General features: G+C 41.5%; 1 protein-coding gene across 3 annotated transcripts in view; it reads right to left on the reverse strand.

Moving 5' to 3' along the window:
* The window catches only part of JARID2 (jumonji and AT-rich interaction domain containing 2), a 210329-nt gene that overhangs the window by 155614 nt on the left and 35913 nt on the right, over positions 1 to 18802 (reverse strand). Inside the window, exon 2 of one of the 3 annotated variants that reach the window (XM_085571501.1) lies at positions 12407 to 12477. The exons of the other annotated variants lie outside the window; for them this stretch is intronic. The gene's annotated coding sequence lies outside the window, so the exon portion shown is untranslated. The remainder of the gene's footprint in view (positions 1 to 12406; positions 12478 to 18802) is intronic. 3 annotated transcript variants of the gene reach the window in all.

The following is an 18802-nucleotide window of genomic DNA, read 5'->3' on the forward strand; positions in this document are numbered from 1 at the left end:
ACCACACCTGAATTATTCTATGGGAAATAACAATTATTCATTACCCCCCACCTATTTACTCATCATTCCCTTCAGGCACAGCCCCTCTTCCTCAGCTGTGCCCTGTTTCTGAATGAGGTGGCGAACACATGGACAGAAGGAAGATTAATTCACCAAAACCTGGTTTGCATCACAGGGAATTGCAGAGGCGGTGTGAGAGAATTCAGAAACCACAAACACTTTTGTATGGGTGGGGTTTTTTTCTGAAATGAAGCATGCTGAAGCCTACACTAAACCTCCTCATTAATTTACTGAGAACATGTTTTGGAGTTTCCTTGTAACACAGATTTGTGCATTACACCATTCACACAGTTCTCACAGGAGTAGCTGTGTATTAGCTCACTGTGAACCCAGGCTGCCAAACTCAGATGCAGAAGTCTGAATTTCCTTTGTGTCCTATCATCAACCACAAAATGTCCAAGGGCTCTGTAACATGCTGATGATGTGGAGAACATTCCTTTTTACATGTAGAGATATTGCATTCTTTTCACTTTTTCCCCCCTTCCATATTTCTGAATATGGGACATATAAACAGCATATTTGAGAAGTCCTCTGCTATTAAATAAAAAATGAAAGTAAATATAAAAATTTACATTATCTTCATTAAAGAAGCCCCAGGAATTTAAGCTATTTAGCGTCCCAAGAGATAAAAGAAATCTCCACCATTTCAAATTGTAATTTGACAATACTGAACTCTCATAGACACAGCCAGAGGATTTATTCCTTTTGAAAGGGCCTTCACTTAACATACCATCTAAACAGTGACTCAGAAGCCCTGCAGTGACTTGGAGGCATGTCAGCTTAATTTTGCGACAACGTGAGCAACTATTCTTGCTCTCAAGGTGCAACAAGTCCTTTATGATCCCCAGCATGAACAAAAGGAGCTGTCTCTGTTGCAGCAGCAGCTGGAAGTAAAGGCAGCTTCAACAGCCCCACTCAAATTCAGTGCACAGTGCTCCTAATTACCACTGTTTTCCTCCAGCTACATCCCCTTAGGGTTTGTTTTTCCGAAATCAAGAAATACAATGAGAACCAGACTGAAACAAAACCTTGTCCAGCCCTCTTTCTGCACCATACCAAGCTACTGCAGTGAAGTGTGTATCAATAGTTAGACAGTGAAAGTATTATTTTTCATGTTTGTAGCTTTTGCTCTCCCATCAAGTTTTACACCTTTTCATAAGCCTGTTGTGTTTTACTTGTGCAGGATTCCTCCAAATCATAAAAGGGGCTCTTTAATAAATACAATTTCAAAATCTAAATGAGCTAAATTTATTTCTGGATAATTTTTATGCGTAAATTTTTAGCAAGACTTCAGTCCTGGGATTAAATTGAAATTTATGTGGATAATTACCATCACTGGAGAAAAATACAGGATAATCCACATCTAACAGCTTCCTCTTACAATTGTAAATACTGGCCACTGTGTTGTATCAAGAGCTGGCCACACAAGTGGATAACTCAGCCATTCCTGTACTCATGCAGGATGTATGCAAGGTGGTATTAATGAGAGCAAGGGCCTGCCTGAAGTGGAGCTCACCAGACCAAATAACCTCCTGACCACACAAGTAGAAAATAATTAAAACAACACACCGCTCTCATTTGGTTTTTAGGACCAGATGGTGGATGTTCAGGCAGTCAGTGGGTGAGACAGCAGCGATACTGTGACAGGGAAGGGAATCAGAAAGGTAGCCTTGTCCAGACTGGGCATATGTAAAAATGGATAGGCTGAAGGAAGCTGTGTCCTCCTGAGCACAAAACCTTGGAGCAGAAGCCTGTTTCAGGGCAATCAATTTCACTCAGACATGCCAAAGTGGGAGTTGGCTGCCTGTTAGAGCCAAGCCACAAGATCTTAAAGTGAGGAGAGAAATGCATGTCCTACTTCTGAGTTGGTGCCTTTATCGCTGAGTATTTAATGACATACAGGTAAGTACAATGAAGGGGACGAGGGTGGTTTTGAGAAAAAGAAAAAAAAAAAAAAAAACTTGCTCATTCTGAAAAAGCACTTAAGAGTACAAGAGTATCCCTTGAGCAGAGCAGGAGGAGTGGGGTCAGGCTCAGCCTTTGCATCGGGGCTCCGTGACCCTTCCACACCGGCTCGTAACATGGGGAGAGGAAATCAAAATGGTAGTGTGACCTTCACAGGCTATAGAGAGCTTGAATGCAGTTTAACCCCAGCATTAAGGATGAAAGCCTACACTCATGAAAGGCAGGCATTAACTAATCTGCTTACCCATACGAAAGGGAAAAAAAAAAGCCACGTACACACCAAAAAGCACACTATGGTTTACGGTAAGCCTGCCAAGAATGTAGCAGTATAATCATAACATAGTTTACTTCAACACATCATCACAACCATGCCTAAACGTTGTTCTTTGTACTGGAGCAGGCAGGCTGTCAGTTATCCCTCTAATGCCTATCTGGGAGGCGCCGCTCCCAGAACCACCACGCTCCATCCTGTGCTCCGCTGAGCCTGGCCAGTGCCAGCCACTACGCTCCCCTCCCAGAGCCTGCCTTGCAGTATCCATCAGAGGCAGGAACCATCTATGACAGAAAACCGTGGGTGGGGAGGAGGGATTACCAAAACAAAAATTAAAGAGCATTTGCTTGTTCATGTCTGCCAACTCCGTCAGCTGAAGGAGCAGGAGGAAAACAAGGCATGACAGGAGGAGAGACAATTATTCTTCTTCCCTTCACGAGTATTTTCCTTCCCATCGCGACCATGTTCCTTCCCAGCCTTCCGACTCTTTTGCATCCTACATCCCTGACAAGGACATCCCAATTGAAACCCAATTTTTACTGAAAGGTTTTGACATAGAAATATTTCGACTATGGACATGGCATAAACATATTAAATAGTGTTTCCTTATCTTTCTCACATAGAAATCCCTCACCCTCAGTCTCTTCAGTCTCTAAATGAATTTGCTTTTGTCTATTCAGCAATGCTTTTTGGCTCGAGTTTAATTAAAATTTCAACCAGACTATATGAGTGAGATGGTATCTTTCCTTTCAGAGACAGAAGACAATATCCTCTAAGTATTTCATATCCTCATTTCTTAAAATCGGCTCATCAGAAAACCACACTCCTCGGCAACAAGTGTTAGATTATCTTTAGCCACCAGCATCAGCGTACTGAAAGACTGAAGTAATTTTATTGCCCCACTGAGATATTATTGTACATTTCTCAGGTGGATTTCTCCACCTTTCTTTTTTCAATGTTTTTTCATTACACCAGTTACCCTGTGCAAAGAATTCTTTAACTATGGACAAGGTTCACAAACTAATACTGTATCTCCACATTTCACAAAGACAAAAAAACTGAAAATATTCTGGGCTCTGCTCTGTGTGTGTTGTTTTTTCCACCATTTTGTTCAGCCACATTTTGTCAGTTAACATTTTCCAAACTTCTCTCTACAACCACAAAATCAGGTAATGCTGATTTCCCCATGTAAGTGAATAGTTTTAGAATCCAGATTCTAAAAACATCCACACAAATACCATGCAAATCGCTGGAAACTGTGTATTCCCACTAAGCAATTTTGCCTCTGCCCAGAAAAACCTGGTTAGAGTGTACCAAGGTGCAAGGGTGGGTGCCAGGTCTGAGGAATTCTCTCAGTTACACCCTATCTTTCTTTGCTAGCCTCTCCCGCATCCCAGGGCACATCTGTTGCACTTAAGAGAAACTCCAGGATCTACTCCTGAGCCACTGCAGCAGGGCACATCTCTCTTTGGGAAGAAAAGGAATAAAGGCCAATAAAACCATTTATGCAATCTAACTGGACAGGAATGTACCACGTTAGAGGATATGCCAGAGATCCAAATGCCTGTCTCCAGCTGCATTTAGCAAAGACAGTGCTGTCACTGTCAGGAGAGAATTTTGATTAGTATGTCCCAGATCCAGAAAGAACCACACAAATTAAAAACTCTGGTTTTTGAAGTTGAAACACTCAACTCACTTTTGTCATTAAATGCACTTCAATTTGGGAGGGAAAGACTCAATGTATGGACTCACTCAAGCTCAATCAGGAAGTTCTACAAAAATACCCAAAGAAACCCCAAAATACTCTCAACAAATCAAATTATTTGTAGACATACTCATGAAGTTCACTGTTTATTATCACAAAAAGTATTTGCATATTTGAGGATTATTTTTAAATAAGACTATTTCCTCACTTGACAAGGCAACTTAATTATACTCCATAGCAGAAACCGCATGGTCGCAGGGTTCATTATCAAATATACAATTTTCTTATTTCTACTGTTTATTCTAGAGCGAGAGAAAAATTACACCACTAAAATGAATTACACCACTACTAAAATTGAACAAATACATTTGCCAAAGATGACAGTGGCTTATTCATCTGACTATGATCCCTCACCAGGACATTGTCTGGTGCCATGGGAACTCCTACAGACACTTCAAGGGAATATTCTACACACAAATTCACCATTAATATTACAAACCTAGGGTTTTTTTATTCATAAAAATGTAGTGAAATTAATATTATTCATGTTATTCAAAATTTCATATGAAATTCATCGTGAGGTAGAAGAAAAAACCTTGTATTTGTATGTTTGCATACATGCATGGAGACACTGCTTTTAATGCATTCATTTTTTAATCAATATTGAAGCAGTTTTCCTTAAAATGGCACAGTACAAATTAAGTTGAATTTCACGTGGTTGCTACTGTGATGTTAAATCCTGAAGTGAGCATGCCTCCATGCATGCAAGTCTTCTTTTCCCATCATCATCAGAACTTTCTGAAAGGCGTGACTATTATCTTAAGGTGGTGCAATTTTTGCTGTTTTGCTCAGAGGCCCCACAGTAATTTCTCTGCTTTTCCTACCCCTCCCTCTGAGGGGTTCTAGACTGATTCTGTGGCTGCTGTAGGGACACAGACCTGCAGGATGGAGATGTTCACAGTAACCATCTGCTGCTGCTTCTAAGAAAGATCTCATGCAGGAAGCTCATGCTATTGACCTTATTTGATCCAGGCAAAAAGTAATAATGGAGCTCCTGTGACTAACTGCCAAGAGAGAAACACTCCAAAGGACTTATTTCCGACATCCTCCTCTCCTCTGATGAAGATCTAAACCACCAGCTTGAGACAGGCTGATTAGATCAAAGTAGGAAACATTTCATGTTATTAGCCACATAGTTTAATCTTGTCTATGAACCGCACCATAATGGACCCCAGACAAGTCAAAATACAGTAGCTTGCAAAAACCATGATTATTATTAGAATGCAATTATTCACATACAATATGTATCTTTCTACTAAAAGCTTACTTCACTGGGATTTAGTGCAGGTTAGCATTAGGTCTTCTAGTTTACAACCTCCCTGATACCTGGAAAGATTGCTTCTGTAAATAACCAGGAATGTTTAAGAAACCGGTTTACTATATTTGCTGTAAAGACATGATATTATCTCTACAGGAAGGCGTAGTTTTTCATAAACTAATTCCCCCATATCCAGTTGTCTAAATAATGCAGGAAATGTATAAAAGAAACATCCAAACAACTAATTGTCTATCTACCAGCACTGACATTGAGCTGCATAAGGCAAGAGACAGCAATTCTAATTTATGACAATTAAAAGCACCTTTGAATGATTGCAGCACTGCATTTTGAGAAGCCACTTGTCCCCAGCTGAATCAATCAAAATTGGCTGCCTTTGCTTCTCAGAGAATGCACAGGCTGTGGTTTCAAACTGCTGTGACATGAGGCAGATAACCATCCAGCAGCAAAGGTCCTTTAGTTTATTGAAGGTGCTCTCCTCCAGTGGAACAAGAGGCTGAAGAAGAAAGGACTAGCCAATGAGACTGGGGAAGCCACAGTTTCTTCACAGGGCAAGGCTGTATGTATGGGTGACATTAGAAAGCCACTTCTGCCTCCCCAGTGCACAGCATGCAGCAGCATGCTGAGACACGGTCCTCTTTGTTCACCGCTAAATTTCTTCATCAAAAGCCAGAGATGCCTCTGTCTCTCAGGCTTCAGCCAATTTACATCCTTGAAACACTTCCTCCCTCTAAATCCTTACTTTTTTTTTTAAAAAAGGGGGAAATTGAAAGTATTTCTTTAAAAAAAGAATTCTGTGCACATATTATATTTTGTTACTATATATATATATATATATCTACACACGTAAGTGTTCCCACTTCAGCTATGCAAGGTCTTTACATGCGAGTTACTTTCTTCTCTCCACAACATACGGGCAATCTCCCAATATTAACTTTTCATTCAGGCTCTCTCACCAGTTATGCAGGAGCTTTCATCTCTTTTTTCCTTCCTAAGCAGCAGCTTCATGTTACTCCTAATGAGAGCCAGTAGCCAGCCTGAGCAGGCAGTGAGCAACAACGGGCTGCCATAAAACATCTGAGCAGACCAGAAACAAACACGCTCTCTAATTCTCCAAGCCGCAACAAGACCCTAAAGGGAAGCCTTGTCTGAGCTGCTTCCTTACACCTCCTTAATAACACCAGCCCTAAGCCAAGTAACAACCGTGGAAAACAGGATGGAAGGTGGGTGATTTCTTGCCACTTGCTTCCAACATCCTTTGGTCAAAGCAAAGGCATCTCTGCAGCCCTTCACAAGATCAAAAGGCAGCAGCTCTATTTACAACATCCTGAGCAATTTAAGCATCCCACTCAGCATTGTTTCCTACCTCCCGCCCAGTTCCCTTTTAAATTGGATGGTTTCTAAATGAAACCTCTACCCTTTATGAGTTTATAGCCACGGTGAGCCAAGGAGTCCCCCACACACAATTTTAGAAGAAATTAAGAAAAATTTTGCCATCTGAAGCACGCAAAATGGTAGTGCATGAAAAGGTTAAAAAAAAAAAAAATGCCTGCCGTTTTTTTTAATTACTAACTTGTAGGATTTATGCTGTTATGTATTTTATGGTCTATCTTCATTTCCCAGTGATGTGTCCAGTATGTGTGAGTGTGCAGCTTCTAAAGTAGTTCTCTTTAATGGAAGAGGCATTTATGGGTAAGGAAAAAACCCTTTAAAAATTAAGTGTTGGGTAAATGCACAGGATGTTGCAAGCATCTGCTTTATTTGCACTTTCTTTCCTCCTCTCCTTTTTTTGTGTTTTTGTTTTCTTTCTTTCACAACCTGTATTTAAAAATTTAATGCCACTATTATTCCTGTCACTGTTAAATGACATGACCCATAAGGGAAGAAAGGAAGGAAGGAGGATATGCACATACTAAGTAGTCCCCTGGAAGAAACAGTGAAAGAAATTTCCCAAAATACAGCGTGCAGGTGTTAACAAGCCATGTGCACACCACATTTCTCTTCCTTTGCTGTGTCCTGCAAAGCAGAGAATCCCACAACCAAGAGCACAAACCTGTGCTCAAAGGCAGGGCCAGCCCAATGCAGGCTTCTGGCTAAAGGCTGGGACACGGCACCAAAGCCCAAAGACACCAACCCCCTCCCAGCCCATGATCCCTGCACCACACCTATTGAACATATGTAAGAGCTCAATGTTCATCTGTCCCCTTTTAACAAGAATACATTAGGCAGAGAGACTAAGGAGCATCCCCATAGTCTTCCCGAAATACATTTTCCTCATCCTATCTGCTTGTAAGCACTGGACACTTTCCAAAAGACAATTTTACTTTTCAAAAATGTAATTTGTTTTTCTGAGCCCCTTTTTTCTACCTTAACTAGTAGCTTAATGTGCTTCATATATTTTCAAGTAAGATGTGCCTGCACATATAAAAGCAAAGAGAATTAAAAACCACAAAGTATGCTACTTTACATAAGAAAGTTATGATTACTATGTCTTATAAAACTTTTAATTTCATCAACTTATTACATGTCATTCTTCAATGCAGAGAGCACTCACAGCATGAAGAGTTCTTAAATCAAAAACACACTGTTGGGGAACAATCTTCATTTTAATGATGCTCAGTAACAGAGATTAAAATATTTTATGAGTCACAGTTTCCACTAAAAAAAAAAGGCAAAACAAAAAAAGGACAATGGAGATGAATTTGTTGAAAGTGTGGAACTTGTTCATTGAACTACCAAAAAAAAGTGTTGGGGAAGGAAGCAGGCATCTGAAAACTTATATACTGCATCATACTTTAAAGCACCAACTACTTTTCTCTTAATCTGCTTTTGCAGATCCCAAAGAATCTGAAAACCCACCGACTCCACAGCCACAAACAGCCGCTGTCCTGGCTGCTCCAGACAGGGGATGAAAGAGCCCTTCAATCTACAGATCTATTTATACTCCTTCACATGGTGACTATAAAAAGGTTTCCTTTCAGGCTGAGGTTTCTCAGCATTAAAGTTAGTAACTGCTTGAACATTAAAAACTCTATGTACACAGACTTTTAAAACTGGGGTGATGCCTTTGATTTCAGGTAAATTTGGTTTGATGCAGCAATGATGCAATCTCGCACATCTACAAACTTCCTCTGTAGTGCCTTTGCAAAAAGAAAATGGGACCCACACTGAACTGAAATAATGCATTAAATAAATTATGCCACCGATTCTGAACAATAGCAATTTCTGACCAAATGTGCTCTGTCCCAGTCACCTTTGTATTCCCTCTGTCTCCCCACCAAGACAGCCAGCCCAGCATGACATGCCAAGCCATTCCCAAGGGCCTGAGAGGTGCACTGGGTGCTGATGTTTCTCATCCAAGTCTGTGCTGGCTCTCCTGGCCAGCCTCACACAGAATGGCTCCGTGCTTCCACTTCCTCCTGTGTAAACACTAATAATTTTATTTCCACACCTCACAGCATGTAGAAAGGACAGCTCATACCTTTCCATAAAAAAAGTCTCCCACTCTGACATACAAGCTGCTCCAGAAACAGACTTGTGGTGAAAACAAGTTGCTTAAAAATTAAAATGAATACAATAGAAACTTGGAGCCAACGGCTACAAATCCAGCTCTACCATGGGAAAGCATTGCTTAAAGTCAGCAAAGAAAGAAGCACTGTGTCTGGCTAATGTGCATGGTCCTTGTCTTCTTTTAAATTTGCTTTAACAATTTATTCTTTCCATTAGTTCAAGAGAACAAGCCTAAAAGGTTGATTATTGAAGGTCAGTATTTTAAATTTAAAATAGAAAGTTTAAAGATTGAGACTAAGCCATATCCAGCTGTCAAACCCACACACTTCTTCCTCAAATCCACCTGCACCAGCAAGGGCCCAGACTTCCTAAAAGCAACTGAAAGCACAGCTCTGTCTTGGGATGATCATGACACCATCTTGGTATTAGAATTGCTGCTTTTTTCTTTTCCTCTGATTCACAATGAAGTGAAAAGATCCATACAGCTCTCTATGACAATATGCACTCCTGCTCTGCCCACCACCATCTCCACAGCCACTGCACACCATGCCCTGCATCCACCCTGTCTGTGTTACCTATGACTTTTAATTGACACCAGAACTGCAGAGCAGCCTTGCCCAGGGCAGCTACTGCCACTCCAGACACCAGACCTGCACGGGGAGCAAATGTCAGAGACAGGGTGTGAGTTGCTACTATGGCCAGAGATGTAGTTTTCCCAAAAGGTAAGTATTTTCCAGCTTGAGTGGTAGAATTAAGAGTGGGCTGCCAGGGCAGCCAGACAGCCAAGCAATGCCAATGCATCTGCTCCAAAGTTCTGGATTTCTGTACCGAGCTTAGAAACAGCAACGCTGCCCCCAGTTACAGCAGTTGAAAGGCCATTTTCTGGTCCCTAAGACACAGAACATGCCAGGACACAGAAGTGCAAGAGCAAGGATATTTTTTTCTGAATTGTTGCAAAACATGGATGTTTCCAGTGCAAAGGGATTTTTAAAAGAGTATGTATCCAGTCGGCACAACTAGAAATAGATGGAAAAAAGGGGGGAAAGTCTGTCCTAATTCTATTATTCATACCACAAGAAAAAAATGTCCATACAGTTCCTCCAAATGACAAAAGATGGTTTCTCCATTAGTTGCACATTAGTTAACAGAAATTCAAAATCAAACAGAAACTCATGAAGATACTTGTACAGAATCAAATCCTCTGTAATCACACTGCAGCCTCCCTTTTGCAACAAGCATTAGCAAAAAAGAAATCAGGACTCGGAGGACAGAATTTAAAACTTTTTCCACTCCTCCCAGAATTGCTTCCCTGGTCCTGCACATCATACCCACCACTGAGGGAATGTCAGCCAGTAATGGGTCATAATAAACAAGCCAGGTGCTTTCATTCCAACATAAATTATTATGGGGTTTTAAATACATACCCTGTTCCAAGAGCTCTTTTATTAGTTATGCATATTTTAAATCAAATTCTGTGAAAAGTAACTTAAAGGACATTGCAATCAAGAGCTGTGCTGGCCCAATAAAGAACATCAATCTCCTGTATTCAGTGAATAAATGGCAGGTAACAGCTGTTATGCTGCACAAAACTCTTTTCTGACCTAGACTGAACATGCATTTGATCAAATTGTCTCCAGTAATGCCAAGAGCACTGCCAACCAAAAGATTAAATATTCTGATTTCATTAAAAAAAAAAAAAAACAACCCAAGATGCAATAAATATTTTTAGCTCTGAAACAGAGGAAAGAACATTCTGTTATTCCCATTCTTTAAAGTTACATTCTAAAAAAATTTACATCTGTCCTAATATCCAGATTATGTAAATCCTGCTTTGCAAAGACACCATGCTCACCCAGAATTGAAGAAATAAAAATGGAAGAAATGTCCTGGGTCAGTTTGAACTTCCACATTATCTACAGAGACGAATTAAAGAAGCCAGCTTTGCATTTTGTCCTGAAGCAACAGAAAAACCTCTTTCTCCCAACAGGTTCATCTAATGACAGAGATGGCCAGACAGAACAAAATCCACTTTACCAGAGCCCTGGAGTGCATCAAAAGCGCTGTCTGAAAAGCAGGTTTTGTCACAACTTGTAAATCGATGGAAAGGTTCGCTGACCCACCTGACTGATGCCAAAATGCCTTCCCTCTAAATCTGCCTTTAAGGTAGCATGTACAGAAAAAGAAAATTGGCAGCATCTACAGAAAAATTAAATTATGCCCTTTGTTTCTCTGCAATACACAAAGAAACCTTGTCAAGAAAATTTGAAGAGCAGATTTGTGTTTAAGTATACACAAAATGTGAGGGCTTGTTCTCCCTAAAAGGCTCCTGGTGATTTACAAAGTGCAGAACAGGCAGCCTATGCTGTGGTACTAAAGCTGCAGGAACTAGGAGAGAAGAGTTTACTCTACAGCTGTGCTTCTTTTTCCCCCTCCACTGGTGACTGATGAAGGCGTAGGAGTATGAATGCCTTCACTGATGGCTCCATATCCCACTCACTATCATAAAATATTTGAGTGGTTTCAATACACATTTAAGTTCCTACCACAATTTTCTGAAGCAAAACTAATGAAAAATCTGTGTGACTTGGTTTTGGGGACTATTTTGTGTTGTTGTTCATCAGCTCTTCTTTTTTTCCCCCCCTAGGGAAAACTAAAGGAAAAAGCCAAATATTACTCCCTTATCATCAGATACAAGGGAGAATGGTGTACAGAAGATCAAAATAAAGTCTTTCTACACAAGGTATAAGGGACAAGTTTCAATAGCCTATGAATGTGGACCATAAGGTTCAGCCTTTCTGAGCTCTTCAGAGAATTTTTAAAATAAAAGCTTTCTTGGACTTCAAAGGAAAATCTTTGAAATTTCACAAGCAACAGGGGATAACCACAGAGGAAAACTATGAATACAGAGCGAAATGGTGTGGCAGATAGATTCCCTTATCAGGCAATGGGACAGGTATCTTAAAAGCAAGAAATAAAAAAAGAATGGCAAATTATTAATTTGCTCAGTACACTCTAAATCTCCCTGCTAATTCTGATAGTAACATGGGGGAAAATCATATAAATGTCTCCAGCCATTATGCAGGACAGATGAATCAATCAACCAGGCTGACAGATACCTGAAAACTGGCAGCAGAAAATTTCAGCTTCTCAGGTATTAAGCAATTATGTGATTCACCAGCTGCTGAAACCTCCATCAAGACAGGCTGGACGGGAGCCTGGGAAAAGTAGGATGGTGCATGTGCTCCCTTCCCAACCTCTGCTCCCAAACTCCAACCTGAGGTGCTCTACAGAGAGAATGAGGCACACAGTCTTTCCACAAACAGTGTGTCTCCAACCCTGCATTTGCCCAAAACTCAGTGAACAAGCGCCAGGAAGACACAGCTGGGAATGAGGTGGAATGGCCTTAGGAGGTTAATGGCAAAGGGCACAGGGTTAATTGCAATCTCCTGGAAGGCAGAAGAAAACTGTAAGCAAAATGCAGCTCAATACTCAATGACCTCTGAAGATCCAAAGTATTTTTCCCTATTTCTATGACAATACACACATCTTTCACACTTACCTTCCTTTTTTAAACCAAGCAGTGGTAACATCTCCGGTGAGGAGAAGGACTGGACAGGCCACTGAGGTGGGCTGCAGGAGATAGGATTGACTGGTCAGAGGGGCAGCAGACCCCACACAGGACATTTTTCCAGCCTGCCACACCAAATACCCTTGGAAAAAAAAGCCCCAAGCTTGACTGCACAGATGGCTGTCAGGTAGTATCTCAGTTACTTCCCAGGTGCTTCTGCACACATAAAATGATGGGAGCCAATCCTAAATATGAGAATTGGAAGTTGACAGAGCATGAGAGCAACCCAAAAAGCACAATGCCCCTCCAAGAGCACCCTGAAAGTCTTTTCTGCACATGCTTTCTGGTAAAATGATGATACCATACTGTGTGATGGCTGATCAAAAGGAGAATATGAATTTGAAATAAAAGAAGGCTCTTTAGACCAATTCTGCAGGATCATCCAAGTTCCATACAGATAATATAAACTCTTAATACACCTAATATACCGGAGTAATGGTCCTAACTAAGAAAAAGGCACATGCTGTGCTGAACAAGAGTTACTTTGTCTGTTCTCCTCCATGTTAAACCACACAGTTTTGCACATTCTTAATATAATTATCTAATAACAGTCCCTGCCTATATGTTTGGCTACACATTTTACATATAGCACTGCAGAACAGAGAGGTACTGAGGCAGGAAAAAGAAGGTATAAATGTGTGAAGCTAAATTACACATATTTAAGAAATCACATGCCTACCTGAAAATCTTGCACTGCATTCAAATTCCCATTTTGTAGGAAAGGCCTGGTGATATTTGGTCTGCTTAAATAAATATTTATTAATCTCAATATAAAAGATCAGACACCAAATTTATATGAGCTGAGCACAGTTCGGGCAGAAGCCAATAATAGCTGCTTTCAGAATTTGCAGCGTTGGAGTTTGCCAAATGGAAGTGACAAGTCTGGACCACTAAGAAAAATGAAGCCATTTGGTAAGTTATATGCTGTGTAATAAACAGTCTGTCAGTTTGCTTCTAATCCCCCCTCTTCCAGAAGAGTGGGTTTTTTTATTTTTATTTTTTTTCACTTCTTTTTTCTGATGCACTCTGCAGAGCACGTATATATTATAAATTAAACAGAAGTTACTTCGGCTCTCTGGACCACACACTGTGGACAGCTTATACAGGTCATTGTTACCTAAACAGAATTTGGTTTTTTTGTTTGCATTGTACATTTCCTTTCTGTTTTGACAGCAGGTTTTAAAAAGAGGATGTTACCCTCCTTAGAGCTTTGAATCATTTACGAAGAAAAGGGAAAAAGAAGAAGTTCTGTGACAATAGCACAAAAGTAAAGCCTTACAATTTTTCGTTTCTTCCCATGACATCTGTGGGTAGTCCTGTTCATAACGCCTTTGTTCCGGGCTGATTTACCGCAGTTTGAGACAAGACACCATTCAGAAGCTATTCCAGGAACCATGGAGGAAGTAGAAGGAGGATGCATCTAATTTGTTAGCTACTGTGACATCGCCACATATGATTAATACACGGCATTGAGTGAACAGAAAGTATTTCCCCCAAGCATCCTCCATCTCAGTGCATGCTGAACAGGGTGGGGATAGCAGGACTGCCATGATAGGTCTGGTACTTGCAACAGGGCCTGTCAACTGTGCAAGGAAGGAAAACACTTTGTATTTCAAAAGCCAGCATACGCAGCCAGCTGACTCTGCCCAGAAGAGAACTACGGGCGTAAATGGGTCACGTAAGAGGACTACTGGAGGAGAAAGTCCTGCATGAAAAACCCAGGAGCAAAAAATAAGGTCCAGGAAAACTTCTTGCCTTGTTTGCATACAACTCCCAGCAAGCTGCTGTGCATGCAGTACTACTTATTTACAGAAACATGGTCCCCCTCTTTCCTGCCTGACAATATTTGTGGAAGAAGGACGTAAATGTCTGCAAAACCCTTGAATATCTTTTCATGGCAGACATTGCATAAGAACAAAGTTTTGAACACTCTGAAGGGAGGAGCTGGCAGAAACCATTCAGTTCAAAATGCTAAACCAAACAAGAACTAGTTAATCCTTATACCTACTGAGTCCGCCCTCTGGCAGGCTCTAGGACCTTACTTTGGTGATGAGGAGCCACCCAGCTCACCATGCCCACCCACCCCACCAAACCTACGCACGTAGATGTGCGTGGATGTGCTGGGAGCATCACTTAGGTGGCACATAAACCACAGATTTTTTGTTTTTCGCAGATACAAAATAAGTTCCCACCCACCCACAGATCCCTTTGGGTACCAGCCAGCCAAGGGAAAATCATGCTGCCAGAATAACTAAATCTCTTACTTTTTTGGCTGCTCCCTTGCCCCGGGTATCTCTTGTAAAGGGCTAGGAGCAGGCTGCCAGCCACGTAATTTGCTGTGGCGGTGGGAGCCTGTTCTTGGCACCCACCATTCCCACCACCACCATCACAAGCAAAAAGCCCTCCAAGACAGGTAGTAACAAGTAAACTGTTGTCCCTATACATCTTATCTGGAAAAGACCACTCCTGCTGGGCCCTCAGCACCAAAGTACAGGCACGTCGACCCACACACTCAAGGGCACCTGAAGTATTCTGCAATTTTCATTTACTGTTGCCATCCCTCCCAAATAAGCAAAGTCCTTGATGCAAATACCAACCTCAGGCTGCCCAGCTTATGGGTCTGCCTACCATAAAATGGGCACCAGAGCACTTACAGTGGGTTTATACTGGTCTCACAATGCAACACAAGCTCTGTAAAGCGACAAAAAAAATAAATTTGAAGAATAAAGTTTTTAAAGCTTCTCAACATCATGTGAATGGAGTAAAGGCTTTCTTCTGCTATAAACTTTTCCTGTTTTTCTCTTTTCTATGCAGTTACTGCTTCTAGGAGCTTATCAAGAAAATAAGCCTGCTCACATTGGCAAAATCCCAGCTCACTCATTTTCTTAAGTAGCATGTTATCAAAATGTACCTACACAAGCTGTACTTTCTGATACAAAGGAAGCCCTTATATCAACTACAGTAACACCACATTAGCAACCGGTTAGGTCAGTCCTCAAACCTTCCCTTAGACTCTTCCCTAGCCTGCACTTAGGTCAACCAATTCCTGACATGGAAAGGCTGTCAAAGATTCAACAGCACTTTCTCAGACTCTTCACTGATCAGCTCAGTCGACGCTGTCTACTCCCATTTGCTCTCACTGAACATAACCCTTGTCAAAATATGCTCTAGGAAACAATACAAAATGTTGCATTTTTTACAGGATGAACATAGTTTAGTCTTCAGACTTTGGCATTATTTCCATAATATAAAACACATCTAGTTTTGATGGCAAATATCTGACTATCAGTTCTAGAATAAATTATATTCTCTACTACATCAGGTTGATAATATTCTCTGCTATATACTTCTCACCTTTGTAACACCTACAGAGCAACAGCAAATCTGGGACAGATTTCACCTTCACACCTCTGGCTCATCCAGGTTGTTGAGTTTGATGCCCAGTCCCTGAAGCTGCAACACAGCCACAGCTTATCCTAAGAGTCTGGAAAGGAAAACTGGGTAAAATCACGTTTGCGCACACAGTGCCATGCATCAGTGTCAAAGCAAGGCAGAGTTTCACTTTGGCGGCATTCCCTGCTTCCAGTCAGCTCATTTGCCCACTGCTTCTCACAAGGGCTCTGCTGCCTTTACAGTGAAAGGCCAATGGATGATTTCTGGCAGCCAGAGAGCCAGTGTTTGTCCAAGGGTGTGGTCAGACAATGTGATTGAGCAAGCTCCTGCCCTTGCTGGCCAGTCCGACACCCTCCTCTCCATTCCCACTCCTCCCTCATCACTTTTTTTTTTTAATCAGGTGTCTAACAAATCAGAAAATTGATGATGTTTGCTCTGCAAACAGATGAAAAGCTCATATGATACAAAGGGCAGAGCAGAAGCCAGCAACTGGAAGCTGATTCGGAAAAGAGGAGGAAGAATGACACCCCTTTATGCAGAAGTAAGCTACCCATCTGGCTCAGACCATACCACTTAACTTCAAAAACTGTATTTCCAATTACTAAGCTTTTGGAGTGAATAATACAGTATACACCCCAGAATATTAACTGGTTTAGGCACACGTGTTATTTTCTGATCTAAGTGACAGCATCCACAAATTCACAACGTTCACGATCACCTACTCCAGAGGTGGCTACCATGCAAGGTAGGCACTATAGGACTGTTCTACAACAAAGCAGGAAAACCAGTGCCACACAAAAACTCTCAGATGCTGTCTTGGTGCTCCTGTGGCAGACAAGGAAGGACTGTGTTCAGGATTCCTTTTTTCCTGCACATTGCAACATCAGAGCATTTCCTGACACAACCGAGTCACACAGACTTGCAGTATCACTCTGGGGCTGAGATGTAGCTGAAGGCGTGGGAGACCAGCACACCCTGCTAGGGCACAGACCAACACACAGAGAGAGTGAATACCTCTCCATTTAATGTTTATTAAAAGCACCTGTTGTAGCCACCTTCTTAATGCACACACAACCACAACTTGCAGTGAAACAACCTTTGGCTGAAGCTCTTCCTTTCCCCTCACGGATGATGCACCAGAGCCTTTTCCTCACCCTCCTTCCCCTGGGGCTGCACGGCAGCCCAGCCTCTCTGACTCAACCAGCCCTCTTTCACACAGCTGGCACCTTCAACAATTTCCCAGACGTTAGCATTTTCCTAAAATAGTTTCAATCTTTAGCATTTCAACCATGCCTTTTGTTTCCAATCCCTCTGACCAGGACATCTGAATAAAGTCCAGTCGAAGTTTAATAGCAGGGGAACAGAAAGAGAGAACTGAGCTGGAGTTGTGGTATGGGAAGAGTGGGGTTCTTCCCTGGCTGCATGGCCTTTACTCCCAAAGATCTTCTGCTCATCTGGCTGCAGCAATGACATTTTTTCCTCCACCCCTGCCAGCTCTCCCAGCCTCTGGGAGGGGCACAGACAGGGCCTGAGGCACGGACACATTGCAACACAGAGACAACTGCTGAGCTTTGCCTATCTTTCTGCTCACAGGGCCACCAGTTCAGAATCACTCCAGCTCACTTCCATGTTAAAATAATACAATCAGCAAATTATTCAAAATACTCCTAATCCTCTTCTGGTTAGGAACTGGAAGACAAGTTTTCAGAGCAAGACGACAGAAACAAAGCTACTGTACATACACTGTTTCCCTAAGAAATTAGGATTATCCATCGCCAGCACCAACTGCTGGACACCTAAATTGGGGGTGAAGGTGTTTATTGTACTACACATGTTTACTGTACTAACAGCATGCAAAAAAAAAGGTTCAAGGGAAGCCTTTGTCATATCCCAAACTAAACAAACTTTAATGTTTAAACTCATTCCAGATCTCCAACAAAGAAAGCCCCAAGTAGCAACTCTGCAGCTCTGCTGATCCCTGCCAAGAAAGTTCATCAAATATTTGGATGGAGTAAGCACTTGATTCCAATGGGAAAAAAAATATTAAAAAAGGAGAGAAACACAGTCACATTTGGGAGCACAGAGGTGGAAATTAATGCGAAATAAAAAAGACCAAACCAGGCAGCAAGTTATAAACACCAAATATTGAAATTCCAATGCTGACCTGCAAATTTCACGGTTAATACGATGCAGATCCCTTTTCTGCAGCTGGGTTAAAAGTGCACAGCCCTCTCCTAGGCAAATCTCCAAGGAATTTTAAAGCTTGAATGAAAATACTAATTACAATGTACTAAAAACAGAGCAAGGAAGTGTGCGAGATGACTTTCGAGCACTATAAGGAAGAGAGGAGGAGACAGTTTGGTCACTGCTGAAGCCAAGAGACATGCAGCAAGAGTGGCCCTGCCACAACATTTAACTCCTTCCTAATGAGACCTGGCAACTTGTAGAGGATTCAAGTGCTTGCAAAGCTTTGTGTTGTACCTGTTATGATGAAACTGCAGCACTGACACAGTTAAGAAAGGAATGCTTAAAAAGAGTGGCTATCCATCCCCAGTATTTGGCATGACCAGCACAGCCATAATTTTTCATAATTACAGGAAGACTGTATCTTAGCAGCTGGTTTTGCAGGGGGAAAAAAAGCAGATATTTATCCCTCACAAGGTTAACTGGAAGTGTAAACTGAATTCCATGTTAAATTATCCCCTGTATGCCAAAGCCACAACATCTAGTACTCGTTATTACTCTTTCAAAAGAAACAGTCCAGAGTTTACACACATGTATGTTCTGAGGAGAGTATTTTATAAACCCCACAAAAACATTTACACAAAATAACTCAATTTAGGCCAGCAGAGCAAATCTCTCACATACAAAATGTCAGCCAATTAAGCTTTTAGCAGAGCACCAGGGAGACCGATTTTAGAAAGCTAAGCAGGT

Source organism: Lonchura striata, chromosome 2 (assembly GCF_050655825.1).
Source record: "Lonchura striata isolate lonStrDom1 chromosome 2, ASM5065582v1, whole genome shotgun sequence".
Taxonomy (NCBI): Eukaryota; Metazoa; Chordata; class Aves; order Passeriformes; family Estrildidae; genus Lonchura; species Lonchura striata.